Source organism: Calypte anna, chromosome 1 (genome assembly GCF_003957555.1).
Source record: "Calypte anna isolate BGI_N300 chromosome 1, bCalAnn1_v1.p, whole genome shotgun sequence".
In the NCBI taxonomy this organism is placed as follows: Eukaryota; Metazoa; Chordata; class Aves; order Apodiformes; family Trochilidae; genus Calypte; species Calypte anna.
The window spans coordinates 169,098,635-169,114,614 of NC_044244.1; positions in this window are offsets into that span (position 1 = coordinate 169,098,635).

A 15,980-nucleotide genomic window follows, 5' to 3' on the forward strand; every position below is an offset into this window, starting at 1 on the left:
TGTGCTGCTAATGAGCACTGCCCTCCCCTTCTCAAAACATAGTTATTCCATGCAAAATAAATATTATGGCTAATGCTCTCCATTCCTCCCATGGACGTGTTCTAAAGCTATCAGCAGGGTTTCCAGTTGATCTCAAAGGTCTCATCTGTGTTTGGTTTGGAAACAAAACGACAGCAAGTTATTACTGTCTCCATCCCAGCACAGCCAGAGCCCAGCTAACAAAAGGAAAGTGCCACATTAATGCTGGCTGCTGTTTTATCATCATCTCCAGGCTCTGAGAAGGGTTATTTTACAGTAAGAGGCTTGACCTGGTGCCTCTCAACAGGGCTTGCTCCAGTGCCATGGGTGGCATGTGGTTGGTCCCCTGCCCCGTGGTGGCTGCATTTGTCCAGGAGGGTTTCTCTGCTCCACTTCATCCTCCAAAGCTGACCTTCTCCTTCTGAGAACCAGCTGCCCCATCCAATGGTGAGCACAGTGGCTCTAAAAGTTGGGGGAGGGAAACTTATAAAAGATGTGTCTTGCTGTGACAAGGAGCCCTTGGCACCTGTGGGATCTGGAAAAAGCCCCTCTTCTCTGTTTCATCCTTCCCTGTAGGTCAGGCAGAGAAGCCTTGCAGTGGTACTTCAGCTCTCCCTGGGGTGTCAGCCAGGAAAAAACACCCTGGGGCTTACTAGAGTGAAGGATGGAGGGAGGATGCCAGAGACAGGAATGTTTCACCATGTACCAACATTGAGCATCTTCTGAATGCTTATCTACTGGCTGCTCTCTCCATCCCCAGAGGATGCAACCCATCACATTCCCTGGTTGTGGGGTGCAGGCTTAGTTCCAAGCATGTAAACACACCCCTCGGAAAGCAACCCTCACCACCCTCCTTGCTGACATTAAAGGCAGCTTTTAGGGATGTGAAGGTTTGGCTGGATCATCAGGAGCCCGATGGAGAGCAGGATCATCTCTAGTGAATATAATCCCATTAGAAAAACTGGTCCTAATGACCACAGGAGCATGCAAGCCCTGAGGAAGGAGACGCCAGCATCATACCTGCTTGCTGCAGATTCACCTCAGTATAGATGGGAGTAGAAGCTGAGACATTGCTTCAGCATCTTCCAAGCCATCATGTAAGACCCAAGGGCTGTAAAAGGCCCCTTTTGCTCAGCCTCCCAGGCTGTGAGCACACTGATGTAGCCATCAGAATGCAGCCCCCTCCTCTATAACAGTTTCTATGCAAGCTGCAGTGTTTACTTTCTTATACTTTTCTAATTAGGGTCAGAGCAAAAGCAATATCCATGCACGCTGTCTCCTGGGAGAAGATTGATTTTTAAGATGTAACTTCAGGAAAAGACTGAGTTATCTTTTTTTTTCAGGACTCGGGCTAATCTCCCCTTTCCACAGGGAGGGATTAGGGTTAGGGTTGTGGGATTTGCAGTTTTAATCAGCGGCGCCTCGTCAACTTTCATTGTCTGCTCCAGATTACTCTGGCATCTCCATATCCTCCCATTCCTCTGAATAATGAGGAGCTGCAGTCTGAATCCTATCTTACTGATACTGCTGGACTTTTATGACCTTATGGAAATCAGCAGTAACTTAGCCTGCTGCCTCTCTTTTCAGAGGAAAAGGAAGGTTTTGTTGGCACTGGGATTTCCCCCTGCTCCTCTCAATGACTCAAAAGATCTTAATGAAAATCTTAATGATCTTAATGAAGTTTTTTTTTCTGCTGGTGGTGGGAACACTATCTTTGGTCCTGCCTGTCTTGAGCAATGATTGATAGATGGACCAGAGTAACATCTGGATGAGGGAGGAGGGAGGAGAGGAGAGGAGAGGAGAGGAGAGGAGAGGAGAGGAGAGAGGAGAGGAGAGGAGAGGAGAGGAGAGGAGAGGAGAGGAGAGGAGAGGAGAGGAGAGGAGAGGAGAGGAGAGGAGAGGAGAGGAGAGGAGAGGAGAGGAGAGGAGAGGAGAGGAGAGGAGAGGAGAGGAGAGGAGTTCTCAGCAGTGGAATATGTCTTCTCTGTCCTCACCATAGCTCACAGCTCATAGCCTCAGAGAACCTAAAGTTCTAAGGGGAAAAAATGCATTCTTCAGGACTGGGTGAGTCAAGAAATTGGTGAATTATTACACAGGGTTTGTTTTGTTTTCTTTGTCTTACCTACAAGAGCCAAGATGTTATTAGAGGCCGACATATTTTGTGTATTTGCACAGGATGGAAACAAAATCCTACTCCCCTTATTGAAGTAGAAACAAACACCCTTAGCACTCCCGTGGCTCAGAAATCCCCATTCTGCTGAGTTTTGTCACCAAAAGTCTCATCTGTGTCCTTGCATGGCCAACCTGTCACTGTTTCACTCACTCGTTGCTGCCAGTTCTCTTGTAGGGCAAATCTAAGGGATCAGCTCTTGCTTGTGCAATCAGAAAACCCCATGATCTGCCCTAACCAGCACTGAGCAGACCTTCAGATGAAGATAATTTTCTTGGTTGAGGACCTAAGACGGTGCCCACCTACTTGACAGCTGAAATAACTTTAATTTTTATTTCAGCTTGGATGTCTAGGAAGAAAATATGTTTAGGCAAGTTGCAAAGATATTTTAAACTTTTCTTATTTACAGTGATTTTTTGCTAGCTTCTATTTTTTTTCCCCAAGGAAGATGTTTTCTGGTCACATGTTGATTTTGACAGTGTTTTCCCATTCTGCTTTAGTGGAGTTTAAGGTGGTCTATCTGGTTATATCCTTAAGGGAGGGAAACAGAGGGGGGAGAAATACAAGAAGACTTGAAAGCCCTGACCTTTCCAATCTTCCTAAGGACCTTTTCAATCTGTTTGGCACAATACCCTGCTGTGGGAATCATCATGGGCTCTATGATTTTTTCTAATAGGAAAATTAAAGCAGATCTCAGAACCTCAGAAACTTGTGACACCAAAGTTAATTGCCAACCTCCAGCCACCTCTTATCCCTTGTTCAGTCAAATGCTTCAATGTGAACTATAGCTGACCTTATAGCTCACCTGTTGCCCACCACTTATCAGTCTCACAGAATCATAAAATGGTTTGGGTTGGAAGGAACCTTAAAGACCACCTGGTTCCAACCCCCCAGCCATGGGCAGGGTCACCTCCCATCAGAGCAATTTGCCCCGGGTCCCACCCATCCTGGCCTTGAACACACAAACTTAGGCAGCCACAAATTCCTTGGGCAAAGTCATCTTAATTAAATGAGTTTAGTAATGTTTAATATATTTAGTAGTTTTATTATGTTTAGTGCAATAACAACCCCATAGGAGCCTGAAAAGAGGAGTGGGAAGTGGAGTGTGTGTATAGGAAAGAGCCTGACTTGGAGGTCTTGGAGAGAGGACACAGGCAGGACCTAGCAGCTGGGGACACTCTTCAATCCAGGTATTTAGATGCTGGAATAGTGGAAAAACCAGCCTTTCATCTAGGGCTGGGTGTGAGGGTGCCTGCAGTCCCACAGGAAGGCCTCCGACTTGCAAGGGAAAATAGCCCTGAATGATTGCTCAGTACCAGCATTGATCCAGAAAGGGGAAAAACACTTGCACAGAAGGTTCTCAAAGTAAAAATATTCATTACTGCCTTGGCACACATGTATTTATACAGATTGCTCACAGATGTGCTTATGTTTGGGTTTGGATACTCTCAGATTAGGGATAAAAGGATCTCCATCCATTGGTGCATGGGGGCTGTTCTGTATTCCCCGATAGGGCCAAAAAAGGCCCTAAGAAGCTGGCATTGCACTTCATGGAAGAAAGCCAAAATTTGCACCCAGGCTCTCTTACAGCTGTGCAAATTGTTTTGGATTAATCTCAGTCAGTGTCAGTGATTCTGGCAGGATGATAACTGGCCTTTTTCCAATTTCTCCTATATTGCTTGATGTAGGACTGATCAGCTTTCAGTCAAAGCAGATATTTTTATAAATAAATCTGAAGGAAATTGAGTTTGCATTCAGTCTCTTTGTCTATAATTCAATTTTCATTGATGCAATAAGTTTGCAAAATGAATTTCTTCTGAGAGGCTTTATTATATTTGTTAACAAGAGCAAGGCTATTCCACTGGAGGTTTTCTGCCATAGTATTTTAAATATAGAGATGTCTTACTCTCTCAGTCGCTCTCATTAAACTTAGTGGCTGAAAACATGAGACTCCACGTGGACACTTGCAGGTATGAAGAATATAACATTTGTTCAAGAATAAGCCCTACTAATACCCTTCCTGAATCCATTCTTTTTTTTGTCTGTAGCTTTGGGAAACCACTTTTCTTTTTTTTTTTTTTTTTTTTTTTTTACAGATGTCTGCAGCCTTCTGCATTACTCTGTCACTTCCAGAAAATAGGATTTCTCACCTACAGATGGTGAGGAGAGAGGAGGATAGCCGTGAACATTAGGTTGAAATTACTTGTCAAGTTTGATCAATTCATAGGAAGACAAAATCCCTTTTGAAAAGGCACAGTTGATTTTTGAAGATTAGTAGCTGTGTCCTCACAGCTTCATTGTTTGGGAAATTATACAAGAGTGCAGTTTATTACCCAAATGGAAGATACATTTGCATGTAGATGGTACATCAATTATTTCATTCTGCTCTGAATGGTGCAATAAACAATCCCTCTCCTGTACACAGGCTCACACAAATGCATACAGGCTTTCACCTACCTGGGACTTGTGCCACAGAGGCTTGTTCTTGGTGGGTGTGTTTTCTTTTTCTCTTTATTGCCTTGTAAGTATTATTATTTGACAAAGAGCTGTGGAAGGAGTACATGAATCTGTTAAAGATAACAAAGCTCCATTATGAGCCAAAATTCAAGAAAGGAGACAAATAAATCTTTGATAATGTGGAATAGCTGGTCCCTGACTCTTCAAGCAAGGAGTTGATATTGAAATGAATGTTAATCTGAATCCTGCTGCTCTTTGTGGTGACTTCTTGTTGCAGCAATTTCTTCTTACAATTTAGTCATGTCATGATGCATTAATTACCATCTGTGTGGTTCTGTTTATTAGGAGCATTAGGAGACAATACCTGGTTTGTTCCCTTCTGGACTAGTATTTATGTGAGACAAGTGTGTGTGTGCCAGAAAACTGCTCCTGATCTGCTGCATGCTTTATGGTCCCCCAATGTGGGCTGCTAATCGGCAGGCAGTTGGCTGTCTCTGAGTGGAAAAAAGAAAGGTATGTTTCATAAACCCTTCCAGCTTCCTGCTCTGATATTTAGCCTGGTTTCCTTAGGAGATGTGGTTTATGCAGCACTGTGCCACGTGATGTCCTCATCGTGGCCAAAACATCAGGAGATTTTGCCTGGGTGCAGCGGAGCTGGGGGCAGCTCAGCCCCTGTACTCAGCGCTGGTGAGGCCACACCTGGAGTCCTGTGTCCAGTTCTGGGCCCCTCAGTTCAGGAAGGAAATTGAGGTGCTGGAGCGGGTCCAAAGGAGGGCAACCAGGCTGGTGAAGGGACTCGAGCACAGATCCTATGAGGAGAGGCTGAGGGAGCTGGAGCTGTTCAGCCTGGAGAAGAGGAGGCTCAGGGGAGACCTCATCACTCTCTACAACTCCCTGAAAGGAGGGGGTAGCCGGGGGGGTTGGTCTCTTTTCCCAGGCAACTCTCAGCAAGACAAGAGGGCATGGACTTAAGTTGTGCCAGGGGAGGTTTAGGTTGGAGATTAGGAAGAATTTCTTTACGGAGAGGGTGGTCAGACATTGGAATGGGCTGCCCAGGGAAGTAGTGGATTCTCCATCCCTGGAGATATTTAAAAAGAGACTGGATGTGGCACTCAGTGCCATGGTCTAGCAACCGCAACGGTGGTTCAAGGGTTGGACTTGATGATCTCTGAGGTCCCTTCCAACCCAGCCAATTCTATGATTCTATGATTCTATGATCAGCACCAGCAGCTGCATCCAAGGTTGGATTTGGGTTCTGCTGTCCCCAGGCTTCTCTCAGATGCAAGCAAGCCCTTCCCTCTGCCCCATCTCTCTCCCAGGGAGGTGGAATTTGTGATCCCCAGGGAAAACCCATGTGTGAGCTGTAGGGTATCAAGTATCCCATGAAAGCAAATGTCCCAGGGTAAGCTGGAGCTTCCCTAGGTGGGTTTGGAGAGGAGGGATGAGCAAGCTGAGGGCAGGGAGATCCCAGCAGTGCCTGCACTGCAGGGCAGGCTGCATCACACTTGGTCTCCTGAGGGACAGTGTAGAGCCTGGGAAAGGGCTGTGGATCTGCAGAAGTGTCCCAGGCTTGTGGAAAAGTCCAGCTGGGGCTCACATTCCATCTCTTACAGAAGCCACCTGTCTAAGCTTTGGGCTAGAATAAAAAAAGCACGGATGCTTCAGCCCTCAGTACTTACAAATCATGGAAAATCAAAGTTCTTCTCTGGGAGAAATACCCTGGTGTCCCATCTTGGGCTGTGTGGAAATCCACCTGAAGTGTTATGAAAGCTGTCTCTGACCCACTTTGTTTTCTGATCATGTGTGAGCAGGCTCAGGAAAGCAACTCTTGCTTCTATTTGTTTTCTCCTCTGTCCATTAACTTTTCATTTTCCTAAGAGTAAGGAGAAAAAAATGAAGACCCAAAAAGCCTCATGTATCTGAACACTTTGCAGCAGCAGAAAGAAACAAAATGAAACAACTCCTTAAATTATTGCATTCTCAAAAAGAATCATCATCTTGTCATACAGGCAGTGTGCACCAGGCCCTCATTAACATCCTGGGCTATTTTTAGCCACTGTTCTTGCTGTGCATGAAATTTGGCTGTATTAAAGGAAGTACCACACTGCCTTGCTCAAACATAATTTCAGTCCACAAAAAGCACTCTGACTCTTCCTGCCTGGTGTTTTCAAGTACAGCTGCCTCCTCTGCAAACCAGTGACAGCTCTGCAGCCACCAGTGTATTTCTTCACAGGGAAGCAGAGAAAAGTCACCTCTCAGATCTCCTTCCACCATCATCATCTCTTTTTTTTTTTTTTTTTTCTTGTGTGTGTGTCTACCATTCATAATCATAGAATGGTTTAAGCTGGAAAGGGACTTTAGAGGTCATCTTGTCCAACACCTTTACAGTAAGCAGGGACATCTTCAACTACATCAGGTTGCTCAGATCCTTGTCCAAACTCACCTTGAATGTTTCCAGGGATGGGGCTTCTACCACCTTTCTAGGCCACCAGTTCCAGTGTTTCACTACCCTAATTGTAAAAAATTTCTCCCTAATATCTTGTTAATCCTAAAAGAGGTGGAGTTCTCCTCTTTGGGCCTTGCTGAAAGAGTCTTGGATTGTGATGGCAGGCCAGAGAAAGCCAGGACTATGGAAATTAAATTCTGTTTGCTGCCAAAAAGGAGATCCAGACTTTGCCACAGCCCAGGATGCTCCTTTGGTAACCTGCAAGCACAAGGCACCCTTCACTTCTAGTCTGCAGTGTCTGGGGTAGGTTTCACTCTGATTTTCCTGGAGATTTGAACCCCCAACACAGAGCAGAGGTTGATGTGAGCAATGTAATGGCTTTGTTCCTTTTCTTCTAAAGTAGGTGCCTTAAGAGCTGGAATGGGCTACATCCCTACCTCTAATCCACACTTCTCCAAGGGAAACTACAGGCAGTCAGGACAGATGTAGGCACTTGTCTTCCAGATGTCTAAAGTCATAGGGGACAAAAATCATGCTTCATATCCAAGGGGAAAAGTTGTTTTTTTGTAGCCCCTTCAAGTTCACTTCCATTTGCACATATGGCAGGGAATTCCAGGTGCCTCCACCTGGACCAGATAGTTTTCTTTCACTCTTTTGCTGAATTATTTGACACAAGCTCAATGTCATTTGCAGCTAGGTTCCAGAGGAATGAGTGGTAATGAAGCAGTAATTTGTAGGAGAGACAACAGGTCAGATGAAGGTACCCTGCTCTGAGAAGAGGGTGGAGGTCATTCCAATAAACTGTGAATATTCATCTGGCACATCTGGTCAGTTCTGATCACTCAGCTCTTTTCAAGGCAGTTTGTATCAAGCTTCACGAGTGTCTGAAATGGGCTTTGGCAATAAGAAAGCAAAGACAAAGATTGATGCTAAAAGGAATTGACAGGTAATAAGGTTAGAGATCCTGCCCAATTCTGATCTTGCAAAAAACCATCTTGAAATTAAAGAATTAATCTGTGAAGGTTCTTGACAACATATGGAGTAGTGCTAAAGTATATTCCCCATTGATTGTCCAGAAGAAAAAACAGCAACTAAACAAAAAACAACTCTCCAAATCTGCAAGTGTTGGAGGAGCAGCATCGTGTTGCCTCCATTTACTGAAATGACAAAAGGATTGGAAAATGTCACAAATTATTTTCTTCTTCTCCCCACATGCCCAGTGTTGGGATAGACACAGGACCAAAGATCTGATTCCCTCATGGGTTTTCAAGCTCTTGACAGCAAATGCAGATGGTGCTGAACCCAGCTCATGAGAGCAACTGGGGGCAGCCCAAGCTGGGAGTACTGGGACCTGGGTTTTGCCTTTGGTGATGCTGACACTTTTCAAACTGGTTGTGACTGTAGAAGATTAAAGGTTGGCAATAACAAATTGTAAGGCAAGCTTCAGCAGGCAGTGCACTTTGGGAATTGTTTTTTTCTTCCTAATATTTCATTTCTACCCTCTCATGATGCACTACCCTTTTCATAAAAGTAGCCCTCCAACACAAGCAGGAGGTACAAGCTAAGAATGTCAAATAGGATTTAGTGGTGTTTTTCATGGCAGGTACTGTGAAATGCTTTACAGATACCAATAGAAGGGTTTATTGCTTCTCTTTCATGCAATACCTCATCATAAGGATTTTTAGAAAATTATATACATTGGTTCAGCTTAAGAAATTGTCTCTGAGGTACCAATGCATGCTAAAGCAGAGCACTTCTTACAATGTAATATATTATGTCAACGTCAAATAGTTGGGGATGACAGTGGAATATGAATGTATTGAAGCTTAGGATTTGTAAATGTAAATATTTTACTTATTCCTATGCCACTTAATTTACTTAAATTCCAGTCTGGCATACCTCACCTGGGTTCAGACAGGCTATTGATGCTAAACTCTGGGTGTTTGCTTAGTTCTTCCCTGTTAATTGAAATATTTCAGCAGATGTGTAGATGTCCTGACTGAAGTCCTAGGAAAAATTGCTATGCATAGGTCCTTAAGTGAAGCATCTTCTTTTCCAGCTTTGCCATCATAAGGGTCTTAAGTGGCACAACTATTGTGTTGTTCATCCAAAAAGGAACAGTTTCAGTTTCTCAGAAGATTAATTTTCTTGAGACATTAGCAGAGTGATGCTGCTTGAATTTTAGAAGAAATAATGGGCTTTTGAACATAGTGTCCTTGGTGGTCACAGGTGGGTACACCTCAGCACTAATCTCAGAGGATAAGTCAAGCATTTGGATTAAATAGCCTGAGCAGTAATTAGATTGTGGAGTAGGTATTTCAAAACCCCCTCTTCTCCACAGTCCTCAGCTGAGTTTCAGGGATGCATGCCTTACCATCCCAGCTCCAGGTATTCCATGTTGTACTCCTTGATGCTTCTTTCTAACTAACTGGAAGTCTGTCACACACTGGAAGTTTGTCACACAGCCTCTTGCTGGTTTTCTGCCTGCTTTCCACTGTCTTGTGCTCATTTGCCTTGGGGTTAAATGTGTGTGTCCTGGAAAATGACACTGTGTTATGACACGTGGCATGTAACTCTAGGCTGAAGAGATACACAGGATCTCCTAACCCTCTGGAATTATGTAGTGCAATTATGTTGGCATAACAGAGAGGTCATTTGGGTTCACTTTGTCATCTGGAAAGTTTGCTTTTTAGAAGAATTGAAGTGAGGGCCTTGGAGCCCTTCTAGGGGATATCTATGGAGGATTAAGAGAGGGTTTACAGGGTGTTTGGGCTGGAGGCAAGACTGCTTCTCAGGGAAGGAGACTGCTCTAGGATGGAATGATGAGGGGACAGCCAGCTCTTCTGCCTGAGGGGTCATGGTACCCAATGATGGTCTGTGAGCTGGAGCTGCAGCCTGAAGGCTGTGGCCCAAGGGACAGAGGATCAATCTCAAGATCATGAGTCACCATGGCCAAAATCAAAATCTCCCCCAGAAAAAGTGACTTGAATGTAGTTACCACCATTGGAAGAGGAGAAAACAGTGAGCCATCTGCATTTTAGTGACAATGAAAATATTCCCCAGTATCACCACCATTATATTTCTGCTTTTCTCTAGAGGACCCAATACCAAACATTTGTGTATCTGAGGAGTCAGAAGGACCCCTCCTGACCACAGTCACATGTGGGAACCAGCCAAAAGCTCCACTGCCCCTTTGCTACACACTCCTGCTTGACAACAAATAAGTCCCCAAGCTAGTTTGATTAGTGCTTCTCTGGTCCCAGACAACTGCCATCAAGTCTTTTAACATGCAATTATACTTTGAAAGGTCACTCTGTGAAAATGGTGCCATGAGGGTCCATGTTTATTGACTGCCTTTCCCTGGGCAATTTGCTCAGTTTGCATGTGATGAATAAATGCTGTTCTTGGCTGCTGCCCAGCCCAACAGGTCTGAAAGCCAAGCTGTGTCAGCTTTCTGCCAGGGCATCATCACCAAAACTAAAGGTTACTTCAGAAAAACCTCTTCACCTGTAGCCTAGGATTGTCTTTTTCTGGTCACATTTGGATTTGGGCACCTTTCCATTACCCTTCCTCATAAGTATCTCTTCATTTCATCTCCTTTTGAGCTCTTGATGAACTCCACCTCTCCTTGTATCTGAGGTAGAATTTTTCCAGTCATCAACTTTTGCCTCCAGTGTAACTCTAAATTTACCTGGGATGGTTCAGACCTATCTCTAGAACTGGCTGTTGTGTCTGCCTGACACAATCAGGAGAGGAAAATGACTTTTTTTTTTTTTTCCTGTCAGTATATCAGCATTGCAGATGTCTGGCATCGGTAGAGTTAACAGCTCCAAGATGGGCAGCTGACCCACTGGGAGCTGAGACAGTGACTTAAAGTGGTGAGACTGTCATGGCAGGATGGTTTCTGGTGTTTGTGCTTGGTTACAGGGGGTCAGATCAAGGACCTCACATCAAGAAAGAGTGAATGTAAAGGCTTCAGACATATAGGGCTGGGAAGGAGCATTCTGGTCTTGTAGCTGAATGGTGTAGATGTGTTTTCTGGAGTGAGCCTGATCCTGGAAGATGTCATCAGGTGTGGAGAAGAGCTACATGGCACCTGCAAAGGAGTCATGTCAGTCACTGAGGAACTGGGAGCCCAAAGTCTGGCCCAATTGAACTTGGAGCCATTGAGTCTGAATGGGAAATATGGGAAATACAACCATCACTGCACAGGGTAACCTCATGAAAGCCTTCACTTTGGTTGCAGCTTGAGTGGATTCAGCAGTAAAGACAAGTGTATTCTTCAGAAAAAAATCCTCTGTTTCTCTATGCATGGGAGGATCTCTGGATTTAAGGCTTATTTATTTCACAGACTTCTCAGCACTTCTATCTGTGCTGTTTGGAGGTTTTCTCTCTAAAGAGTGGTGAGCCCCCTAGAACAGACAACCCTGTCAGTGCATCTGTGCTGGCCCAAGTGGCCTGGACACCTGCATGGCTGGTGATTCAGCTCATGTTCCTCCTGGTTTCCAGCTGAGAGGAGAGTGAGATGTGAGGAGCAATCATGGCTGAGATGTGACCCAGCACAGACAGTATGGTAAAGTGCTCACCCTCAATACACAAAGAACATGTGGGATGCAGGAATGTTTTGCTGGTTTTTTTTTTTGACATGACTTCCCTGTGCAGCCAACATGTGTCAGTCCTTCATGAAAGGCTATAGGAATGGTGTCCACAGACTGTCCTTCAACATCAGCTGGTACAGATGTACACTGCTGGAGGGCTCAGCTTTAATCCAGGGCAATTTTCAAGACAGGAGTTATCACACACAGTGCAAGAGCAACAACAATTTAGAGACTGTCAGGAATGCAGCCAGTCCTCCTCAGACCTGGGGCTGTCTCTGGCTTCTGCCAATCTAGCAGAGGAGCCATGGTGGAGGCTTACCCAGGGGAGGCTGGATAAATCTCTTTGGCAGCTCTCACACTAGTCACACCGCTCAGTGGATATTTATCCTTTTTTTTTTTTTTAAAGTTCTGCTTCAGGTTTTCTTTGTGAATACTCTGGAAGTGACAGAGCAAGGGCAGTAACGTGTTGAAGTTCAGCCCTCTCTGCCTGCTGGAAATCCTTTTCCAAGGACACATGTCACAAGAAAATGTTGCCCGGAGGCTAGAGCAATATATTTCTGCTTCACTCAGGACTCCCCTAGCTCATTATTTATTTATTATTATTTATTTATTTTTTAGTTCAGCATTTGTTTGAGTAAGCAGGGTGGCCCTGAGACTGTCATTCTTCTGGGTATCTTCTTCCATATCTCAATAAGGCAAAAGCATGGCTTCACCTGAAGCTCATTTTGAGTAATGATGCCCTTCAATGTCAGCTGCTACTTCTATATATCTGCTCTAAAAACCCTCACTGCATTATTATTTTATGTTAGTATATTATACTATTATTCCTTTATATTATTGTAGTTCCCAGAGACCTTTCTGTGGATCAGAACCCTACTGTGGAGGGTACAGTAGCACCTCGTCATGTTTTGAAGTCTACTGTAATTCCAGAGAGGAACCCACATCCTCAGACTCAGCTGATAGAGATATGAATGAGCTTAATGTTTCTGTTCAAGATCTTCTTTTAATTCTCAAAAATAAGTGAGGGGCTTCCACCAGTTTGGGCTGCTGTCAAATTGAACCTCTCTAGAACTGATGGTACCCAGTTCATTGGGTGGCATCCAGTGGTCCAGTCACTTGCCAGCGTTTATTAACAGAGACCCCCACTAATCCTTGTGTATGTATCTTGTGCTCCTGCTGTGACAACCAAAGGCAGAGAAGGGTTTGCCCACGTTCCTTCCATGCACAAATACCCATGATCATAGCAGAGTCTTGGTGAAGCCTCACTGTCTCATGCTGTAAAATCATCCTAGCCTAGAAGTCGATACCAGTAGGTTTTTAGAGAACAGTCTTAAAGCCATCAAAGGCTTCAAGCCAGCTGCCTGACAGCTGCTCTCTTCAGTAGTTCACCCAGGGATTGTAAGATGAAGAAAGAGTTGACTTAAGTTGTGCTTGTGACTCTGGATTCACCCTGAAGAGGTGGGAGATGTAGTGCTGTCTCCTGGCTGCTGACCAGCCAGCCCACTCTGAAAACAAAGATCCTTTTCAGCCTTGTTTCATACATGACAATGTTTGCTTTACTTTTTAAAGGGGTCTCCCTTAGTAGAGAGACAAAAATATCTGAATTTCTCTTAAACCCAAGCCAATAGGACTTGACTGACAGTGAAGTGACTTTTGCTATGCAGACAAGTCTGCATCAATAAGGAAAATACTTTTAAGATCACCTGAAAACCCTGCCCTAGATCTCCCGTTTGCATTTGAATAAGTTTATTACTTTGTCTAGAAGCTCTGATTTTTCAGCCTGCACCACATGGACGTCAAAGCAGTTCATCACTGTTGCCACCAAAGTTCAAAGGCATTTATCTTCAATAATGTTACTTGATGCAATTTCTAACAGCAAGAACCCCTCAGTCCTGGGGCTTTTTACAAGATTAAGTGATGTATTCAGATAGACAATGTCTCAGGAGGATTTTCAGTACCTGGAAGATATAAAGCTCATTCTAGTTGAAGCACAGCAGGCTTTGCAAATTTTGCAATTGGTGTTTCCCATTTGCCTCCCACTAAGGCTTTCTAGGTCCTTTTTTTGAAACCTGGCATCTCTTTGTGAAAGCACTGGGGAAACAGCCATCTTTGCAATGAATGTTAGTCCTCATCATTCTCTTGTAGGTGAGTACTGCCTTCTCATGCGTATTCTGGAGGGGCAGAATCCAAAGACGGATAAAAGAAGTTACATATTAGACTATTGCCTTTGTGGAGGGAGAAAGTATGAATGATGATAGTCCTAACCAAGGGTATAGGTTTAACTTGATGCTCTGCCAAAGATTTTTTGGGTGGTTTTCAACAAATATTTTCCTACCTTGGTGGGAGCTATGCAGCTGAAAGACAACAAAACTGCTGGGTGGGAGGGCTTGGAGGAAGCACCAGCAGCTTGATGCATTTAGGTGCCACCAAACCCAGAGGAGCTGTGGGGCAGGATTGGGTCTGGGTGCCTGCACCAGCATGCAGACACACGGTGCCAAGGGTTGATCCTCTCATTTGCACTGCTCTCAAGACAAGGCTCCCAGCAGATGAGAGACCCTTTGGATGGGTGGAAAGTGCTGGTGTGAAGAGACACCTCTCTGCAAAGAGCCTCAGCTTCCTGCTGATTTGCTTCTCTCAGGAGGTTCCATCATTTTCTTGACAGCCCCTGCTGTGACCTCACTCCAAGTGCTTTCTGTTGAGTAATGTTCCTGTCCAGAGGCTGAGCTCTGCCCTCAGATGTGTGTAGATACCTCCAGAGCCCACAGGCGCTGCCCTGCTGTGAAACCCCCTTGTTTTCTGCAGGGTTATGTCTGCAAAAGATGAATCATTATTTAATGTGAATAGTTCTGGTGATGGTACATGTGGCAATCTTTGTTTACCTCTCCTCACTCAGAGGGTGTGAGCTTGCAAAGTTCATTCGATTAAAAAAAAAATTAAAACTTACACCTGTGTCTGAACAGTCCTGAAGCTGCAGCTCCTCCAAATGAGAAGTTGTTTCTGATCCAGTTGGAGCAGAAGTGCACCTCTGAGTCTGTTCTGATGGCCTCTGCTCTTTTCAAAGTGTTTTTCAGATATCTTATAGGGTAGAAAAGCAGACAAATCACCTATACTACAGTACTATCAGGCTTCATTCCTCTGATACCCAAATGAGAGAGCCTTGTAGCAGTATCCAGCAATTTCTTGTAAACCATTCACTTTTTTCCAACCCTTTTGCTGTCCAGGATTTACCATTGCTCCTTTCTTCAGCAGCTCACTGTCCTGTATTCAGCAAGGATGGTATGAAACAGAGGGTGTGACATCTGAGTCCAGAGGGAAGAGGACTACTGCCCTACTTCTCAGCAAGCCCTCCAGCTGGCACTGGCACAGCAAGATCCTTTGTCATCTTCAAGATGATGAGACTTGAGATGCTTTGGCTGATTTATAAGGAGCCATGGATATATGATGTGAGCTTAATTCATAATGGGATTGAGCTGAAAGCACTAATGCTGTTTTACTGCAGATCTGACATTAACATTCACACTGTGTCTGATGGATAGTGCAGAAGAACCAAAGTAGGTTTTCTAGTAGGTCTGGTGGCAATCCATCTGGCTCAGCCTGATAAAATTATTGTTGCAATTTACTAATCCAGGCACCAGAAAATCCATCCATGAGCACAGATATGTGAGAACTCTAGAAAACCCACAAAACACCATTTCGTCTATGTAGTAAAACAAACAAAATAAAGAGGGAACACTACTCTCAGGTAGGTAGGATCACAGAATTTTGCCAGCACCTGCACGTCAGTTTTGTAAAACCTGATTTCCTCCTGCACTAAATGAAAGGTACTTCCTTACTTTGTAGAGATGTAAGACTGTATTCACGTTTTGAAGGAATTTGGAGTGACTGGATATAATACTTTATAAAGATGCAAAATACTAGAGTACGAAATTAATTCTAGAAGCCCAAATTTAAGGCTGGATTTGAGAAGCCAAGGTACAGCTGCCTTTCAACCATGAGCAGAGCTGTAAGAAGTGTTATATTATGGGCACTGAAAGAGTGTGTGTAAACTTAATTTCATTGTTGATCCTGCTTGCCAGCATTTTAGGATTTATGTCCCACCATGCAGAGTATTTGCTTCACCTTTGCTTTATAGCAGTGAAGGCTTGCTCACAGGCTTTGCATTATGACAGAATTATAATCTCTTCCAGAGCAAAAAGCCCTTAAATATACCCTTAAGCATTTGAGTTTCATGTTGAGATGCTGATGAAGGCTGGATGCAGGCACCCCTATCTCTTTCCCCCTGTGTTCTCCT